At 37.1% G+C, this 21,581-nt stretch overlaps 1 protein-coding gene across 6 annotated transcripts in view; it reads right to left on the reverse strand.

The window, feature by feature from the left end:
* Positions 1–21,581, reverse strand: part of KHDRBS2 (KH RNA binding domain containing, signal transduction associated 2) — a 365,578-nt gene that overhangs the window by 309,975 nt on the left and 34,022 nt on the right. The window lies entirely within an intron of this gene.

Here is a 21,581-nt window from a genome sequence, read left to right on the forward strand (position 1 = left end):
TGAGCTCCCTTCAGACTTTGTGCTGTAAAATTCTGGAAATACTGTCAGCCCTTTTATGTGTTTTTTTTTTTTTTTTGAGGGGAGTAACTTCTTTTTCCTTCATGGAGTTATAAAATAGAATAGCTGAGTTAGTAGCTCTTACTTTTTTGAAAACGCTCTGCTTTATTCTTACAGTGCCAACAAAATGATGTTAATCATATTTCTCTTCAAAGTACTTGACACCTATTACAAAACTTCTGTCATGAATACAGTTTTTCTATTAAAATTCAGCATCCTACAGTAAAAACATTCTTTTGCTACACTTAAGAGTCATGTCAAAACTCATCAAAAAATTATGTTCTTCTTGTCAGTCTGTCCAACCCACCAAAAAACTTGAAACTACACATCCCCTTCTGCTGTCAACATTTGCCTCCCACTTAAAGGAATTCTGCAACCTACCTTGCACTTGACCTATCTGGCTTTTCTTGGTTTTGTGTCTGCAGTACTGGCATAGTTTCATTAGAGAATCGTGAGGTGCTGTTAACAAGATCAGGCCCTACGAAAGAACTATTCGCTATTAATGGGAATTATTTCCAGAATGGGAATAACACCAACCTCTTGCATGCATGTAGCATTATGCATAGCAAGATTATCTAGTACCCTGAGAAGTACAGTTTTTCTGCAGGTTAATGAAAGAATTTCTGAACTGAAAGAGGAAGAATGAGCCAATGCCAGTGAAAAATAATAATCGCTAAATCACTGACAGTTCTAATTTAGAAAGAGCTTTTTTAATTTAAGGATTATTAAAAAATGACAGGTAGAACTCTGGACACCTACAATGGTGTTAAAATAACACAAAATCCCAGTATAGTTTTAAAATAGAAAATACTAAAAACATACATGAAGGCTCATTTTCTGTCTAAGGTGTTACAGTTTTAATTGAAAGCAGGGGTACTGGATTTTCAGACAGCGGGAAAAAAAGCAGATGACTCAATAAAAGCAGTTGGAAAAATGAAAATTAAGTTAATGCATGGGAAGGGAACATCCTAAGAGGTTTCTAGTCACGAAAAGGACATTCAAACCCATAAGAATCAGAATTGCAAATGTAAAAATATTCAGTGTCTAATAGAAGTTGTGAGGGGTTATCAGGACAGTACAATCAGCCACAAGTGCTGAAAAAGATTTTTCTCTTGTGATTAGATTCCATGATGTCCCATAAGGCATGACGTCCTACTGAACATCTTTTCAAGTTGGGCACATCTAAAAATGCAGTGTCCATTAAAAGTTTCACTCATAATGTAGGGTTTTTTCCACTGTTGTACTTAAGGGCCATTATCTTCTACCAGGTTGCCTATTTTGCAGAACACAGAGGAAACACAGGAAAGTGACCATATCCTTTAACCAGTACTCACACTGTATGTATCAGAACACCGGGGCCAGATTTACCACCTCTCTTCCCCAGAACAGGAAAGACATTGACAAAGTGGAGCAAGCTGGGTGGAGGCCAGTCATGATGGTTGGGGCTGGAACACATGCCCTGTGAGAGGAGGTTGAGAGAACTGGACCTGTTTATTGTGGTGAAGAGACAGCTCTGAGGGATTGAACAGCAGCTCCACAGTGCCTGTGTTCTCATGGTCAGCCTCTTCGTAGCAGTGTGTAGCAGGGATGAGAGAAAACAGGGAAAAGGTGAAAACAGAAAGGTTTGGACTGTGTATATGTTTTCTCACCATGAGGACTCCCCAGCAGTGCTGTAGGTTTCTAAGATATGCTGTACCATCTTGTTTGGAGGATTTCAAGATCCAATTGAATGAACCAGTGAATGATCTAGTCTGAACCCTTGGTTGGCCCTGCTTAGAGCAGGAGGTTCGACTAGAGATCTCCCAATGTTCCTTCACATATGAACTATCCTCTGATTCTATAAATGCAGTAACTTTCAGATTTATCCTTGTCTGTCAAATTTTCTTCAACTTATCCAAAAGATTTAAGTGTTATTGCAGAAAACGTTGGAAGACAGAAACAGCATGATCACATAAGCCCTGTATCTTTCGGAAACTTCTTTAACAAAACATACTAATATAGGTAGAAAAGAAATTAAAGATTTAAAGAACTTCATCTTTCAAATTGACTAAAATAAAAAAAGAATTAACAAACAAACAAAGGAGAAAACTAAAGTGAGTAAAGACTAAGTAAAACTGAACTTAGATTTTGCACCCTTCTCTCTACATTGGGTAGAGAGTAAAAATCTCTACTGATTTTTACTGCCAGTTTGCTACTTTGACTCTACCCCTATTGCACTCAGCAACTTGCAGAGGTATGCCACAGGGTCTTTCCATCTCCAAATTATAGTATTGGTAGAAAAACGACTACCTAATGTATCTATCTACTGATCTATGCCTAGATTAGTATAGATTAAAAAAGCGATAAAGAGAATACTAACAGTGTTAAGAAACTAGAAAAGTGCTAAAGTGGAAATACTAGTGGAGAATTTTAAGCCTGATTGCCAAGCAGTTCCACAAGACACTAGTCCACATAATCCTACTTCAACTGCTGAATAATTCCTCAATATGCTATTCCACATAATTCTAGATGCATACCAACTGTTACCACAAAGAAAATTAATTACTATTTAGGATGAAATTTACTGTAGGAAATTGATAAGAGTCTTTCTCACCTCAATAAAAATAACCAACAGCAATCTTAAGGTCAGCATCAGCAAGTGCAGTACAAAGATCTGGGATACATTTTGAGTGTGATGGCCCACTAAATACAGTTGTTGATAACATCTAAGGAGTGACAACAGTGTTAGCTTCAACATACAGGTTTTTTTCGTACTTTGGGGAGAAAACGGTTACAAAAAGGACTGAACTACTACAACACTGATTAAATATATTTGTTATCAAATTGCTAAAAAGAAAGCAAGCCACTGGGTAAGATTTTTAAGACTAAGGTTCCTTCAAACGTGTCTTTGAAATCAAATATATCTTTGGGGAGTTACCCTGCACAGGTTGTGATGAAAGTTTGGTGTTGGCAGCTATTTTATTGCTCAAACTATGGTGTGCAGTTCACTAAATAGCTGTTCTCAGTACAGTTCTCCCTTCTTACCTCTTACCTTCAGAGCAGCTTAGATAGTATTATGAATATGTCACCAGTTGGATGAAAGGAGAACTTGAAAGTTGTTGGAATATTTTTTATTAATCCTGGATTATTTTCATCTGAGCATGGGACTACTCATAAAAAGAGGAAATAGAGAGCAGGAAGATTTACTCATACCAGAAGAAAAATAAAGCACTAAAAACACTAAAAAACACCAGAAAAAAACCACTAAAAACATCAAGAGTATATTTATTTGTGAACATATCTCTAGGTGTCCTTGAGTTTAAGATCTTAGAAAACCGCATTGCTATGACATGTAAGAAAAGGAAAGTAGCTTTCTGTCAACAAAGATTTCTGTAGCTTCTACTGTGTAAAAGTCCATTCAACAAGGCACTTCAAAACATACTGAAATGTTTTAACAGATTAATCTGAAGAGAAAACATCAACGCTGTACTACATCTTGTATGGTGTGGAACAGGTAAGTAGGGCTGAAAGACAAATTGATCAATGACATCACTGTTAAGTCCACCAGTGAGACATTCATCACCTAACCCTGACTATCTGAAAGCTGTTGGTATTCTTGAGAGGGTTGCTCTGCCAGCTGGAGTAACCAGCCAAAAGGAAGCTTTTCTGTCTCTTCGAAGTTTCTGGAAAGAGGGAAATACTTTCTTTTTCCCTCTTCAGTATAATGTCTGTTATTCTGTCCTCAAAGCAAGAGGGAGAGATGAACCAGCAGGTATTTTTTCCCTTTGTGCTCTTACCCTTTTTCGTGTTTTTCTGTACCCTGAGGTAGAATAGCTAAAGAGTAAGACAGATGTCTGGAAGTTCCAAATATTGAAAATTATGAAAAGATGCCACTTACTGAAGTTAAGAATCAGTATAAAATTTTGCTTGGCGTTCAGGCTCCTCAGTGACCTCTCCCGGTTTTCCAGTTAGCAATGTCACTAAGGAGCTAATAATCTCTGCTCACAGTTATCAAAGTATTTGAAAGGTGCCTACAAACCTTCAAAATAGTAGTTTCCATTTAGGATGTGACTTCAGATCTTGGGCTCAGAAAGTCAACTGCATCTGGAAGACTGACAGGAAAACTGAAGTTCACTGGGGAAGAGATGATGAAACCCCAAGTAAATGCACAGAATTGTTCAGAGGTGGGAGAGACTTAAGAGTGTTTCAGAATATGACCTTTGCTTCCTAATGTGCCCTGTCAGCAAATAGAAAAGAACAGCTGTGACTGCTGTACAGACAGGAAAATAGACACACTCAGATATAAAACAAATAGTTTATATATAAAATAAACAAACCTTTTATTTGTAACTGGTAAAAAAGGCACAAAAGAAGGAAATAAAAGATTCAGGTCTGATATATATGATTAAATCTACCTCTCTATAATGACATTATCTCTTAAACATGCATTGCTCCATCACGGAAGACTTCATTTTAAGAAACCTTGCACCCAGGTGCTCATTAATACTATGCAGCCAACATACATATTAAGTTTATTTCTGGTAAATGTCAAGTTAAATGATGTTCAGACTCTCACTGTATATTATCAAGATTTCTTAGTTCATCCAAAAGATCACACTGTGTCCTATCACAATGGAAGACTACTGATCTGCTTCGGTTGTGAAATATTTTATCTTACTTCAAACTGAGAGCAAAAGTTACAAATAAAACCTTTCAAGGACTAAACAAGTGATATCTAAACAGCAGAATGGTATGTAAGCCTTTATTCACAAACCCCCTGGAGAGCATATCTTTGCTCTAAGCTTCCACTTGGAAGTCTTTATAAACTGATAGCTGGTCCAGAGGATCAGTCCCATACACCAAAATGATGACCAACCCTCCTGCACTGCCTCTTCAGGAGAAATTGTCAGCAATATCTAAAAATATATGGCGCATGAAGCAACATAAATTCACACACTTGTAAATTTGCAGTGCAAATCAAGGAAGTTGAAATGAAGGAAAAGTGTAAAATTAAAGATATTTTAATATTCTAAAGAGATTTTATTGCAGAGCCTCCTGTGGACTTTTCTGCAGAATTTTCAATGAATTTGATAGAACACGCTCATGCCCACACCACACTCAGTAGGTTTTCCTCACTCTCACTGTACTTCAAGCCATGTCTGACCACTCACCTACTGATCTACAGACATGGCAGGGGACACGCAAACAAGATGCCAATGTTTGGGCCAATGCACTATTCCTGTCCATTTAATGAAATGGCCGTAACACAAGGATATAAAAACCAGTCCAGTAATCAGAAGTTGGAACAAGCGCTAGAAGTAACAGACAGGTTTAGTAACTACATCATACTAGTTTTTGTTAAGTGGTCCTGGGTGCTCTTGGTTACCATTTATTTATGCAAGAAAGAGCATTTGGCAACTGAGGCAAGATTAGGGACATTCTTATGACTGGATATAAACCAAGTATTTGCAAACTATTCAAGAAATAGGAAACCTGAGTCCTGCCTGGAAATAAGATTCTCTATAGCAACAAAGAAAATTTCAAGCAAGTGAACTTGTGTTCATAGGAAAGAAACCACTTTAACATGAGGTAATGTGATTTCATTACATCATGTTTATTTGACATAAGGAATTAAAATTCATCCTATAGTGGTATTACAGCCTGATACTGCAGCAAACAAGATGCATGTTTTTCATAGATTTGTCACTTTGCCTTAAGAGTACTTGTTTTCATTGTACAGACCACAGCACTAAATTAAAACATAGAGTTGTCAAGAAGACTAGTTTCATTTCCTGCAAATATCCTTCAATTCCTCCAACTACATTTCTAGAAATCAATTTTAAAAGGTGAAGAAGACATGTTTGAACCTGCCTGCTACTTCGTCAAAGACTGTTATCTTGCCAAGAGGGGAAAAAAGGGGCCCAGGATAATGTTTTCAAATAATGTGAGTACCGTGTATGCTCCTGGCATCTATCCAAAAATCAGTGATGGGAAGCCTCCCTTTTTTCCCCCCACCAAATCCTTTGCTTATCACAGACAAGATCACTAACAAAGATCAGTTATATAAAACTGAATCAAGAATAAGCAGCAATGCTGCCAGGAAACTCAGTGAGCAACCTGAGAAGCTCCCAGTAGTAGTGAAACCTGCTTGTGATGAATCTACACAACAGATTAATTTGTTACAGTCTAGGAGTAAATCTGAATCCTGTATCCTTGCTGATGCCTCACACATGTGGATATCCATAAATGATACCTAGGCACTATATTCCTAAGATCAGCTGGCTGGAAGACCCCACACTGGTATAAATGGCCAAGTATCATTTTTTCACCCTACAAAAATATGTATTTCTCTTTCTTAAGGCCAAAGTCCTGCAGTTATAACAACAACATATCATAAAACCAAATATATTCTCAATTCCCACAGATGGCTCTCCATCATTTCAAGTCAAGTTCAAAGCAATGGCACCCACTTTCAAGGTGGTTCCTAGCCCAGGGTATAGAAAAGTTGGCCTAAAAGTCTATGCTAGACCCTGTGAGAAGTGAGTTAACTCCTCAAACCTAGTGCACCTCAATGTATCATCAGTCTGCAAAAGATTGGGCTCAGTTCTGTGACAGATAACAGTTTATCCAGGAACCAGTGTTTTCAGAATACTAAAGTCTGTTATGACTCTTTTCCAAACACCTGTCCTCAAGCATTGCTTTTACTTTGTCACTACCATAAATATATGATAAAAAGAGAATAATGAATTTCTGTTTCCTATAGATTTGAAATTAGTCAACATGTCAAAAAATTATCCGGGAAAAAGAGCCTGGCAGACAAATAAACAACTTAATTGCACAAACTAACTTATTTCCTTGGAAAATTTTCCTTAAAATTTCCATAAAAGCCATTTCAGTACTCTCATTTTGCGCCAGGACTTGTGAACACCAAGGAACAAAAAATGCAGCAGCTCAGCTCATGTGAATGAGAGGGAATGCAAAAAAAATATATTTGATGTAGGAGCCCGTAGGCTGCCACTATGCAAGCTCTTGATTACCTTTCTTGTTATTAGCATATCTGTCATTAAACTGCTTAGTGAATAATGTACAGCAGCTCAGTAAGGCACTATAAACCCAGTAAATACTTGTGCAGAACAGGATGAAGAACTAGCATGTAATTCTGGTAACTAATTTGTAGCAGAAGTCTTATGAGGGGCAACTGAGGGAGTTGGGGTTTAGCCTGAAGAAAAGAAGGCACAAGGGAGACCTTATTGCTCTCTACAACTACCTGAAAGGAGGGTGTACACAGGTGTGTGTTGGTCTTTTCTCCCATGTATCAAGCGATAGGACAAGAGGAAATGGACTTAAGTTGTGCCAAGGAGGTTTAGACACGATATTAGGAAAAATTCCTTCACCGAAAGGGTGATGAAGCATTGGAACACGCTGCTCAGGGGAGTGGTGAAGTCATCATCCCTGGGAGTGTTCAAAAAACATGCAGATATGGCACTGAGGGGCATGGTTTAGGTGTGGACTTTGCAGTGGTGGGTTAATGGTTGGACTCAGAGGTCTTTTCCAATCTCAATTTTGCTATGAGCCTAAGTAAACAGATATTAATTTTCATCTAAAAAGCATAAATATCTTTCAGTTTGTTCTGTTCACTAATTTGAATGCTGGTTTATCTTGTTACACAGAAGCAAGCCATACAAATCTGGTGTATGCCCTGCTTTTCTTTACAAGCAATTCATTCTTTCAGTGAAGGTAACTGGCAGGTAGGCCTTTGACTGTAAGTGTGGAAAAGAACAACTGCCTTACTCAAAACTGTCAAGCAAACAAAAATGCCCATTATATTTACCTGTATCTGGGAACATCTTCTTTCCTGCCTCTTCCACTTTAATATCATCTTCACAAATTACCTCACTATTACTGTTCGTTAGCGGGCATACAAAAAAGTCCTTCCACGGAGATCTTTTTTTTTTCCCAGCACATTGGTGAAACAGTAGTGAGATCTGTAAGACTGGTCACATTTGAGAACCATCCTGTTTTGCAGTAAACATTCTAAATAACCATGCCCAGATCAAACCGCAGCTTAAGTATCATGAAATATTTAATAAACAGCGAAAAATGCAATTCTCAGTGAAAACGTTAAAAGGAAATAGCTCAGTTTGCCTGCATTTTATGTTTCAGACTAACAAGCTGTTCATCTGGTTACATGTTTGTTGCTGATGATCTCAGCAGCTGGCAGGAAAAAAAAATTCTGCCAATCTGTTCCTGTTCATAAGGGTGTACAGGGTAGACAAAGAACTTGGACAAACCCACATTCAAGCATGCTGAAGGGTTTGTCAACTGCCTTGATTAGCACAGGAAACAGCCTCTGAAGTTCAGAAAATGCCACAGGTTCATTCTCAAAGAAGAAGAAAATTTCCAGGAGCACACCATGTCGTGAAACAATCTGTTCCATTGCAAAACAGGTCTGCTGAGGCTCAGCCCAACACAAGAACTGCAACTCGATGATGAGCTAATAAGAAATTTATTTTTGTGGAAGTGCTTTTCTCAATAAATTGTAACTATTTCATACAAAAAAATATTTCATCAGGACGTGGTATGTATATTGTTGGGGTTTTTTGAATGCTGATAAAAATCCTATAGCTTTCCCTTTTGTTTTAGGATGGATGCCACCAACAGCAGCAGCTGACAGCACTGACATGTTTGTCATTTCAATTTTACAGAGTAATGAAAATATAAGATAGATTTTTGTTTCAGTTAGAAAATACAGAGCTGTCTTAGTACTGGAGAGAATCACTGAATGGCTTAGGTTGGAAGGGACCTTAAAGATCATCTCATTCCAATAACCCTGCCATGGGCAGGGACACCCTTCACTAGACCAGGTTACTCAGAGCTTCATCCAACCTGGCCTTGAACACTGCCACAGCAACTTGTTCCACAGTACCTCATGTAAAGAATTTCTTCCCAACACCTAATCTAAATCTACTGCCTTTCAGTTTTACGCCATTTCTCTTTGTCCTGTCACTACATGCTCTTGTAAGAGAGGTAGAATTGTTGATAATCACTGGAGAATGTCAGTTCTTGCCCAGAGTTTCATGGCTGCCCACCTGAACGACTGAGAATATTAATGCCCATTTCAAAAGTACTTGTTTAGAGGGATGTTCCAAGAAAAGATATTGGTCTTTTCATGCATCTACAAAATCAGAAAGTGCAAGTAATTTAAAAGGAAAAAAATCTAAATAATCAAAAGATTAAACAAACAAAAGAGGGGTAGAATAGACAAGAAACAAAAAGTTATATTTTCATTTTTATTTTCTTCTGGTTTCTCAGAAGCCTCCAATGGATTATAGTTCCTTCTTGGTTGAAAAAGATTTTCTTTAATTCTAGGAAGCAAAATTGTGACTGTTCGCATACAAGATATGGCATCAGACACTATAAAATACACCTTGTTTTCCATTATAAAATGTTTCTAAAATAGAGAAACCCAGGATGAAGCTGGAAGGCAAGCAATCTGGGTATCTGGAGAGAAGGGTGTCAGGAGATGGCCAGGAGGCTCTCAAGGAAATACAAAGCAGAAAAAGGAGAAAAGAGATGATAGAATCAAGCAAGGAAACAAACAAACAAAAAATATAAAGGAGAGGAAGGGGAAAAGTTCATGTCATGTTTCATCAATCTTCTGTTTGAAGACAACAAGTTATGAGGCAGGACATGAGAAATCAAGGGAACAAATCTAAAAATTGTGCTGAGGTGGAGAATAAGCAGGGAGCTAAATGAGAAATGAGCAAAGGTAGAGCATCTCACTGATTAAGCACACTTTAAAACCTTAATGTTAAATATTAATTTATGTTATCCATCTAAATACATATTTATATATAAATATTTTATATATATATATATATCCCTGAAATGTTAATGCACATGTTAAATTTTGTCTCCATGATCTAAATTTAGCTTGCTAGCAAACCTTGCTCCTCACTCAATATTCTTAGGTTTAGGAATCTTTTGATTCAAATATGCCAAAAAGCCAAAAACCTAAGGCTGGAAATTCTCAGGCCTCAAAGTAAAAACTGACACAGACTCCAGAGCCTGTCTATTTTTTCAGCCTCCTGGAAGGGCAGGGACATGCAGGACAATCATGACTGGGAGCATACACCCAGGGGCATCAATTAATAGGAATCAGGGGCACCAAAGAGCCAATCTCTTGAGCCAAAGCTATTGCTAACCAGTGCTTTCTGAAAATCACAGATCCTGAGTGTCAGGGATTGTCCCTGTGAACTGGAAGTTGACCAACTATACCACCCAATGGCCAGAACGGATCTGGGCAGACACAATTCACTACATTCTCCAAGAGAAATATGGGTCCTGGCTGAAACACACACTATCCAAGGCCAGGGACCATTCACAATGAAAGTTCTGCATGCACCCTCTGTTTTGCAGAGCATGAGACATGACCACCATGGATGCAGCCATTTTCATGCCAGTTTCAGTACCAAGTAACAGTCCTGGAAATACTTAATATGCTTAAGTAGACACAGCTTACATCTGCATGCATCAAGGCCTGAGAATCACAGTGTAGTTATCTGATGTTCATTTCAGTTTTTCTGAGATTAAATATTATAAGTAGGGTTCACTCTGCAATTAGGTCATGTTTGCATTTTCCCTATGAGCATGTAATTTCCTTAAAAGACTCTTCTTAGGGACTTTATATATCAAGGTTTAAAAACAAAAACTAAATGGATAAATAAACTTCATATAAATGGAGTTTAAGCATAGACCATATGTTAAATGCCACTTTAGTATTTGCTAGGGTATTTCAGAAAGCCCAAGGCATCCAAGTCAAGCAAGGTCAAGAAAAAAAAGTTGACTTGTCTTAGTAACTCAGGTAGCAGCAATGTCCTATTTTCAAAATACTACTACAGCTGAAATTACACAGATATGAAAAGAATTTTCCATAAAATTGATTAATTCCAGCTTTTGGAAAAAAAAAAAAAGTCATATGTCATTTGAAGTCTTGCATCTATCTACCAGTAGTTTAGAACAGAGTAGGAAAAATCATCATTCTGTAATCAAACCAAAAAAATATCTACAACTTGATAATAGAAAATATTATTTAAATAGCACATCAGTAGGCAAAAGTCCAGATTTTGGAACATCAATATATAAATAAAGTGACACGGAATGATAATAACAGGCTTGCTATTCTTTCTGCATTCTTTTCTAGCTTTTATGCCTATAAATTGATGCTGCCAACATGAACACTCCAGTGACTTAGTCTGCATTAATCAAAAGATGTGCACTGCTCTATTTCAGAAGATGTATGCTGCTACAGAAAACATCTCTACCAATTAAAACTGCAGCACACAAATTAAAGGCTAGGCTATTGTTGTGATATGAAGACACATTCCAATATGTGCAAACAAAAATGGTGCAATCCATATAGTTAACTAAAAATCTTGGAATAATATAGCATTTCCTAAGTGGTTGTCTGGTAAAAAGAAATGAAAATATACAGACTGACCTTTGTGATCTACACTATATTTTGGGTATTGTCTATCATCCTCTATTAAACTTCTCTTCATCACACCATATGGAAAACATTTCATAGAGGCAAATTCTATGAATTTGAAAATAAATGTTTCAGAGCAATATATGATGTTGTTATTAAAGAAGCACCTGAGAAAGCTAAATGTTTCTATGGACTTACTACAAAACCTAACACAAATCACAAGCTGTGCAGAACAGGTTAAACAATCTTGAAACTCAAACAGAATCTCTTACTTGTCTGATAGCAGCTCTAATGACTGTATGCCACGGGGATCAGTATAAAAAGTGCTGTGAAAACCTTAAATTAAAGAGAAATATAAAATACATCAGTACCAAGAGATGATGTAAAACTGACATGTTTAAGGTAAAATTAACTCAGCCCTATATTTTAAAGATAGTTAAGTACTTAATTCATTCTGAAATTAAGGAGTCAGATGAGCAGGCATGTTCGAAGCCTTGTCCTTGATGCTTATAAATAACGCCAGGGCTGGATCACGAAGTTCTGTAAAGACAAGCACAGTACTAGATACAACTCTAGGAAACTTGCCCATGATTCACGCCACTGTGCCAACACATTCTCATTTCCAGGATGAAAGGGCTCTTTTGAGATTCAGATTCCATGAAATATGCTGAGATCTAGAAAAACACCATTAGCAAACCAGTGGGAATAAAACAAGAAAAATGTGTGACTTCTATTCAGTGAACATGAAATAAGCCATCCCCTGGTTTTGATCATCTCTTTTTCCTGTTCTGCAAAATCCCAACCAAAAAGTGGCATCTGAGCAACAAAGACACACCAACTAGACTCTTCAGTACTATAGTTTAAAGAAAGCAAAGGCCTAGTCTTATTACATTTATATTCTTATTACAGTAAAAAATTGAGATAACAAATCTTCCACACATAGTAACACTATATTTTTCTTCTACTGTTTATCTCTGTACACAAAGAAGAGCTGAGTTTATACTGAAACCCTTCACTTTTAGCATTTACAATTAACTTTTGTACTTACAGAAGAAGGAAATATGAATACTACCTGTTCCAGTTAAATTAACTTTGAATTCAGGATTCAACTGGAACATAAATTAATAGAGTAATGATTACCTTTTTTTTGTTGTTTAGAGACATATTTATTTGCAGTAATTGTGTTAGAACTGCAATTGCAAAGAAACAAGTTGAAGGAAGCATTAGTAAACATTTTAATAGTCCAATTGTGCTATTAGCTTGTTGAGATGCATAAATAAATTACAAAACCAATAATGTAAACATTATAACTTCAAATATAGCAAATGTTATGAATTATTCTGTACTACATTGTGCTTGTCATAGTCCAAAATTGATTAAGTCATGGGTAACACAGAAGAAAGAAAAATACCTCATGGTAGATGTTACTCCTTAATCAGAGTGGTGGAAGACTCTGCAATGGCAGGAGGCATAAAATTACCAGGGCATAATAGCAGCCACTTCTCAAGAAAGCCCAAACAATCATGGTTAAAACTGGCTGTCAACCTACACAGAAGTATCTTCTGTATTTTGGTTATTTTTCTTTTTAAGGTAACTATGCCCTTTTTTTTTTTTTTTTTTTATTCCATGGAATTGTCGTGAATGAATAGATGACATATAATAAAAGTTTAAAAATCTGGAGTTGCCTTAAAAGTGGTCTTGAATACAGTACTTCTGAATCTCCAAAACATCAGCCCAATTCTTATGAATATTATTATATTCTTGTTTCGCTGCTATTACTCCTAGCACATAAGAGCAGAACTGCTGAGCAGCACACTGGATTCTCACTGTGCAAAGCTTTCTGGTTGCTCTCTGTGGATCCCAAGTTTCACCATCAGTCTCTAGTTCGCACACATTAGATTCTGATTACTTTCTGTCACTGCTCTCAAAACATGCTCACTTTATCTAAACGGCTCCACATAAATCACTTAAATCCTGGTAAGCATGATGATGCCTGATCTTCTACTCCACTGAATACCAGATGCTGTAAAAAGATAAGAGGTATTTTCACTCTCACTGCTACCTTATTCTCAGCAAAAAGCATGACAACCTTATTGAAGGCTGACATTCAGTAGCAAAATCAGAATGATTCCAAATATTCCAAGTGTTATATGTTTTCTGTGCAGTCTGTAATTATATTGATACCATACGGTTAACTCACCCTATAAACACCACTGTCACTGAGAGCAGACAAGGTAGCTGGAATGCAAACCAATACAAAATGTGAAGATACTGCGCCACATAAAAGTGAAGAATGGCAAGATACGTTATTTCATAGGAGGCTCTCAATAATAGATCTGTTGTTTCATCACTGCCTTTACAGCCTTCTGCTATACACTATTTTAATCTATACTTTTACTTCAAAAAAAATCACAGTATTCAGAAAAGTATTTGCCAAATGAGACATTCATTGTCCATGCTATGTATAACTTGGATTCATGAAGAAGCTGATACAGAGGTATTTTGATAAAAAGAGCTAGATTTTAATATACCAGTTCATCTCCAGGGAGTCATGGACCATTTGATAGATATTAGAAACTGCAATTTCAGGCAGTGTAATTATTAGGCTTGTGCTAGAACCAGGACAACTTAGACATTACATCACAATACAGGTATAAATAAATAACAGAACAGTCCAATCCTCAAGAAAGAGTGACATGGCTAAGGATTGTACCATCTCAGCCTTTGCATGCCAACACGAGGGTAACAGTAAGCTGAAAGAGTGAATTTTAGCAGCAGTTTCTGGCCCTGACTATGTTTAGAAGATGTCTACCAGCCCCCAGAAGATGGTTTCTCAGAGTGTCTAGGATCTCAGCAGACACATAAGGGTAAATAAATTTATTTCAAAAGGGGTATGTATACAATCAGTTTTTCATACAATTATGTGATTCTTCAAAAAAAACCCCAAAAACCAAAAAACTAAACAATTATAACAGCAGTACAAAGCATTGACTATCAATGAATAAGCACAAACTGTTGAGTAAGCAGGTTAAAGCCCACTACATCTGTGTACATCAACCTATCAAGCACCTCATGGTATCACCAGCAGAATAATAAAGTCATTAATGAAGTATCTCTCCATTTTACACCTCTGGTCACACATAATGCTTTTCAATTATCATGGTCATACAAAAAAAGCACAATAAATATAATATAAATGCTGTATGTTTTCTCTTTCCCAATGGCATCAGGTCTACACTTTACTAAAAAAGCATTTACTTAACTTTATTATGATAAGGTTAAAATAAATTTCACTGCTATTTTTTTGTACTCTTCAGCAACTAATTTGTCTTGATTACCTGATGATGAATTCTTTATATCATAATGTTATAAATACTTCTTATAAACATCAATATAGCATTTTTCATAGTGAATATATGCATTGTTAAATACATGAGTGTATTTTAATATCTTTACACGGATATAACCTAATGCTGAAATATGTTTATTATTCCTTGGAAAATTGTGAATCTGACCATCTCAGGTATATATAGCACTATGTAAGTCACAGAAATACAGAAATGTGTCATCTCACTGATTTCAAATCTGTTCTTCAGGGTTTATCAGCAAATCTATACCCCTACTGCTTCAATATACAACCAAAATCACCTTCACTTGTTTCAGCGTATTTTCAATGATAGCAAAAGTTCTGAAGAAACACTCATGGAAAAAAAGTATAGGACCTTAAAGTAAATGTCAAAGTAAAATGAGCAGAGTAACTACTGGGTCATTTACTAACAAGGAGAAAAATTATTTGAAGAAGAAAGAATTAAATGCAGGCATATGCCACAACAAAGACAAAAAGACATCAAAACACAATGACAGGAGACAGGAAAATCCTAGGACTTTTCAGTAAATTAAAGACAATAGATGACAGCCATATGGTTATTATTACCAAACATCAGCACTCCAACAGTCTCAGAGGAACACTTCTAAAGCCAGTCTTAGATGTAATCCCTTCAACCCAAATTATGGAAATTCACTACTGAGGTTTTCCATCTTTTAACGACAACATGAAACACTGACACAATTAGCAAATAAAGCATCTACTACTCAAAGGGAAGTCATTTTTCAAGACGTATGTTTTCATGTTCCTCATTACATGCTTATCGTGACTCCACAAGGCACAGTCACAAGGCAACTTGCTGCAAAAGCCAGGAGGCAGATGAGGCAGCAGAAAGACACAACAGTATAGCACAAATAGAGAGAAGAGATTCCTGAAAGAGGAATACAGCCAAAGGGTTGGCACTCTGGAACATGCCTGCCTGCCACTTCGCTACAGCACTTATCTTCCAGCCACAACTGACACGTACTTTTGGCTCCTTTCCCATTCCTACAGAACAAACTGCAGAATACAATAGACTCTTTCAGTTGGAAGGGACCTACAGTGCTCATCTAGTCCAACTGCCTGACCCCATCAGGGCTAACCAAAAGTGAAAGCATATTATTAAGGACAATGTAAACACTGACAGGCTTGGAGCATCAACAGCTTCCCTTCTAGGAAGCCTGTTCCAGCGTCTGACCACTCTTCTTGCTGAAGAAATGCCTCCTGATGTCAAGTCTGACCCTCCCCTGGCACAGCTTTCAACCATTCCCACAAGTCCTATCACTGGAAGATATCCTACTCAAGTTGTCCCACTCTCTTCTGACTTGTAAAAGCTCCGCCCTCGTTTTCCACCCTTTCAACTGTTAAAGACCAGTGAAAAGTGAAAGAGAGTGGCAGCCAGGGAAAAAGTCACAAGCATGTATGGATAGGACGGTAGACTTTGAAGTGATTGAATTAGTTTTACTGGTTGTATTGAAGGAGTTATTCTGCTTCTCCAAGCTGATTTACACTCAGTGCAATCATAGCAATGGTATGAAACACCGTATGTTGCTAACAACTAAAAACTAATTCTAATAGGTAATTGGTAGATTTATACATCTAGAAAATAAGTAACTATTTTACATGCTGTTCTCTTAATATTCACTACATAGAAAGAATAAAGTATCTGAAATACTGCTATTAAGGTAAGCAGAGGATAAATTTGTCCACTCCAATGGTAAATTTCTGAATATGTGAATATGTGAAATGTGAATCAGGAAACTGGTTTTGCTAAAGGGTAGCATAAAGCCCTCAATTTTATAAAAATAACTAGTCATACCAGGCCACAAGCCTTAACTGTCCTTGTCTGGTCTTGAACTTACTTTTGCTTGATTTTAGCTGCATCTGTATTTTTTGTTGCAACTGTCTGTATAGCTTCTCCTAGCTGAAACAGCAACAGAACCCAAAGTTCAGGCATCTACTCCACACTTTCCAAATGGTATAAACTGAGCTGGTTATCACATAACTTTTTTTTAAGCTTAACTTTTCCTCAGCTTTCCAGTTGAATGGTTCTCCTTCACCAAAAGAAATAGTACCATATAGGGAAAAGATTAATGAACCTCAACAATCATGCTATTAGAAGCCCTAGAGATCAACAGAAAAGTAAAAATATGGGTTAAAATAGATAAAAATAACCCTGAACAAACTCAATATAAGGAAATCACCACCACTGACACTATTCCTGGTGAAGAAGTGGGATGCTGACAACTCACTAAAGCATCCTGCCCTTGACCTAGGACTATAGATCATATAGAGTGCACATACTCATTATCCCACATAAAGCTGGAAAACCTGACCATTAAGCTGACCAGTACACACCCAGGCTTTGCAGAATTCATTTACTGAACTGCTCTCCAGGCTGCACTGAGAGAGCTGAACGCAAGGAGTCAAAGGTGCAGAGCTAAGAAGGAATAACAGAAGTTTAAACTATAGAAAGGTATTTGCAAAAATGCTACCAGAAGAATAAATATTGCCCCAAAACAGCAGTGGTACAGAGTATCCAGGGAAACATGTTGCGCATGTTTTCCATCACCTAGCATTTGCAACATTCATCTGGACAGATGAAGCTTATAACAGCATACCTGATCCTGTTAAAGGCATGACAATATAGAGGATGTGACTTTTCAAAGAGCCTTACTTTTCTGTAATCTAAGATATTTTTAGTATTTTTTGCCGCTGAGACTTTTTTTTAGCCAAAATTTGCATTTGGTTTGCTGCAATATAATACATTGCATGTATCATCACTGGACTGGAAATAAGTTAACATTGGTTTACATATCTTTGATAAATCAACACATTGAAAATATGCACTTGAGAAATATCGACCTGAAACATTAATGTGTATGAAGATAGAAGTCAGCTAGGTGTTCCACAGGGAAACAACACAGAACTTGATAGAAATTTAGAACATCTAAGAATTCAGTAAAAACAAACTGAACAATAAAATAGTATGTTTGGGAATCCATTTAGAGAGGAAAATAACTTTAACACCTTAAAAGGCTGAAGTAATAGTGCCTCCCAAACTTTCTGAAGCAACACACTGTATCAGGGAACTGACCTTCTCACATCCCCAAGTCCTGAGTCACCCCCAAGGTTCTCCTCCAGGAGTTCTGCCTACAGGCAGTCCTCACACTGAACTACCTCCAGTGCTTACCTTGTAATGGTATAAGTATCCTGAAAGCTCCTTAGTATTTCCTTAAAAATCACAAACACGTATTTACGACATACAAAAATAGTTCCTTGAGAAAAATTATTAAAACTATGATTCCTTCCTGAGTGGCAGAGTACACAACAGAAGAAGAAAGGCAATCAAGAACCAGAAGTATTTCTCACTGTGCAGAATAATAAATGTAATTTAAAGTGGTCATGGAAAATTAATGAAGGCAAATGGATTTAAGTATAAATGACTAATAGCAATAGTTATGAAAGGCAGAGAAGTTATTTTTTCTCACAAAAATTTGAAAGTAGTATTTACTTTCCATATATTTTCTGAAGCTATTATTATTATTACTTTGCACTTAATGAGTGAAGAAGTGTAGCAATAACTATGCAGCACTCTTTGGCTGTATTTAGATAAAATTGTGAGGTAGCCCATTTTAGTGTTTCAGGCTCCAAAAATGCTATTGCTGAACCCAGAACAGTGCTCTGCTGTTGGCTCTGCAGAGTAATTAGTAATTACTAATTACTCCACTGTTACAAATGTGAACTATGACAAAGCAATGCCCAGAAGTCTATGTCACAAGCTGCCCATTCTGAAGAAAGCAGTAGCCTTTACACTGTGAAGACATTAAAGCACTACTTACTTACTATGTAGTTAAAGTCAAAGATCTACACATTTCAAAGCTGACACTGAAATATGTATGTGAATTCACTCTTCACAATTGCTGAAAGCTAGATAAGCAAAAAAAAAGCGTGTGCAGAAAAAGCAATTGCTGTTCTTCTTGTTCATGATCATAACTATAGTATAAGATGTGGGAATCATGGAATAGGGTCCACTTCTTTAAATGCAGGTTGCCTTGCATTATCTAAGCCTTGGGGAAGGAGATCTGCAAGTGACTGTCCTAGAACAAGCACCTTAAATCTCCCCTCTAATCAGCAGAAAGCAGTACATGTAATGTAATACTTGCAAAGATGGGTAGTCCACACAAGTGAGTGATTCATACGCTGCCAAGAACAAGACAGAATTTGATCCATTGAATATCTGTGCACCACTACTCCCTAATGAGTACCCAAGGAACTGATGTTAAATACATGCACCCCCATGGGAGAGAATTCCAAGGTATGACAGCAGTGGTAATCATCTTTAAAATAATTTTCCTGAACATTTATGGATGAGTGCAATAACGCTGGCAGAAAGCTTTCAGACTTAGCAGGGAAGCGCCCCACATTACAGCCAGGCAGTCCTAGGAGAGGAGGTGAACCTAAGTCCCATTAAGAGGTTTTCAGGTAAACAGCCTCATTCATTGATTAACTTCCTCCTCAGTCTGAACAGATACACATACACGTCTACAAATTCTGAGTAGAGGCTCCTTTGGAACATCAGAAGGCACTTCTTAAAGTCATCTGATGAAGTCACTGCGTAGCATTATACAATTTTCCTCTGAATGAAGGAAGAATCACAGAATCATAGAATCAGCCAGGTTGGAAAGGACCTCAGATCATCAAGTCCAACCCTTGATCCACTACCACCATGGTTACTAGACCATGGCACTAAGTGCCACATCCAGTCTCAAGAATACATAGAGTATGATACAAAATGCATTTTGGGGAAGAGTAAAATGATGAATCCTTTCAAAAATTCAAAAAAAATTTATTATTTTTTCCTCAAAGGCTTTTTTACTAAACAAATGTAACACTGTAATGAATGTAAAAGGAAAAACAAAGAGATCAGTAAAGAAAAAAAAGATAGGACATTTTTCTTAGGTAGAGTTAGAAAATCACGCCATCATACAGAGTTAGATTTAAAATTATTAGGTTTCATATATATTAGACATCCAGAACTTCAAACTCATGCCATCAAATGTCAAAATAATAAAATACAATCATCTATCTCTTGTTCTAACAAGGAGCTCTGTTGTATTACTAGAACTATACTTTTACTAGAACTATTGTATTACTGGAACTATAGACTATACACAGGTAATTTTGAAGCTTTAATAAACGTAGCTCTAATTTAAACATTACCTCTGGCAACAGTCAATCTGAAATAATCCAAAAAACAACACAGACCTAGTAGGCACTGCTTTTAAACAACTCTGAGAACATGCAAGTCAGCTAGAGCTAGAGTGAAATTTCTATTAAAACTGAAACATATTTAATTATTAAGTGGGGCAAAAAATTCTTTTGAAATTGTTCTGACTCACACTTGACCTCAAAAAATGCTCCAAATTGCTCCCAAATCTACTCTTAATTTTCTGTATGTTTATTTTACATTAAGATTTCAAGGAATGTTAAATGATATCTCAATCATATACTATCCATGCTTAACACATACATGAACATTCTGCTGTCTCATTAAAAAAGGATTTCTTTGTGACTCTGTTGAGACAAAAAGCCCTCAGCATAACTGATCAGTGTTACCTACAGTAAATAAAGCAGTAGAGACCAAATAACCTGACCAACATATGTAGGAATAATAGTCAAAACCCTGGCTACTGCAACCAGGGTATGCATAAACTGCTGTACTAGAGCACCACTGCATTCCGCATGATAAAAGCGGGGTTTAATGATGAATTCCAAGAAACTAAAGTCCAGACGAACAGTACCCTCAGACCAATGAGAAAGTTTATCATAAAAGTTTTTTTCTTTCTGCAATGTGACAATTCACAATTCCTTTCTATACTGTGTGTTGACATTAAGACAGAACATAGAAAGTAGTCACAATAGGAAGACAATGTTATAGTTCTAACGCAGGTTGAGTTCTCAATTCCCAAATTTAAATGATTGTCAAAAGACTATGGTACCCATCACTAATTGATATCTGTATTAATTATGCAAAATATGTTAAACCAGATTGCTCTACATGGATTACAGGTTAATCATAGAATTAACCTGGTTGGAATAGACCTCTGAGATCATCAAGTCCAACCCTTGATCCAACACCACCGTGGTTTCTAGACTAGGGCAGTAAGTGCCACATCCAGTCTCATCTTAAAAACCCCCAGGACAGTAAATCCACCACTTCCCTGGGCAGCCCATTCCAATGTCTGATTACTCTCTCTGTAAAAATTTCTTCCTAATATCCAACCTAAACCTCTCCTGGCACAGCTTAAGATCATGCCCTCTTGTCCTACTGCTGGTTGCCTGGGAGAAGAGACCAACCCCCACCTGGCTACAACCTCCTTTCAGAGAGTTGTAGAGAGTGATGAGGTCTCCCCTGAGCCTCCTTTCCTCCAGTCTGAACAACCCCAGCTCCCTCAGCCTCTCCTCACAGGACTGCTTGAGTCCGTTCACCAGCCTCGTTGCTCTTCTCTGGACCTGCTCCAGCACCTCAATATCCTTCCTGAACTGAGGGGTCCAGAACTGGACACAGTACTCAAGGTGTGGCCCCTGCCTGAGGGATTCATATCCTCTTAGTCAGAAGGAAAGCAAATATTGTGGCTTTTCTGGCACAAAGTAATAACCCAAAACTGCAGCTGGTTGAACAATGGGTTG

This window comes from Manacus candei, unplaced genomic scaffold (assembly GCF_025592945.1).
Source record: "Manacus candei isolate 608988 ecotype Guabito, Panama unplaced genomic scaffold, ASM2559294v1 h1tg000011l, whole genome shotgun sequence".
In the NCBI taxonomy this organism is placed as follows: Eukaryota; Metazoa; Chordata; class Aves; order Passeriformes; family Pipridae; genus Manacus; species Manacus candei.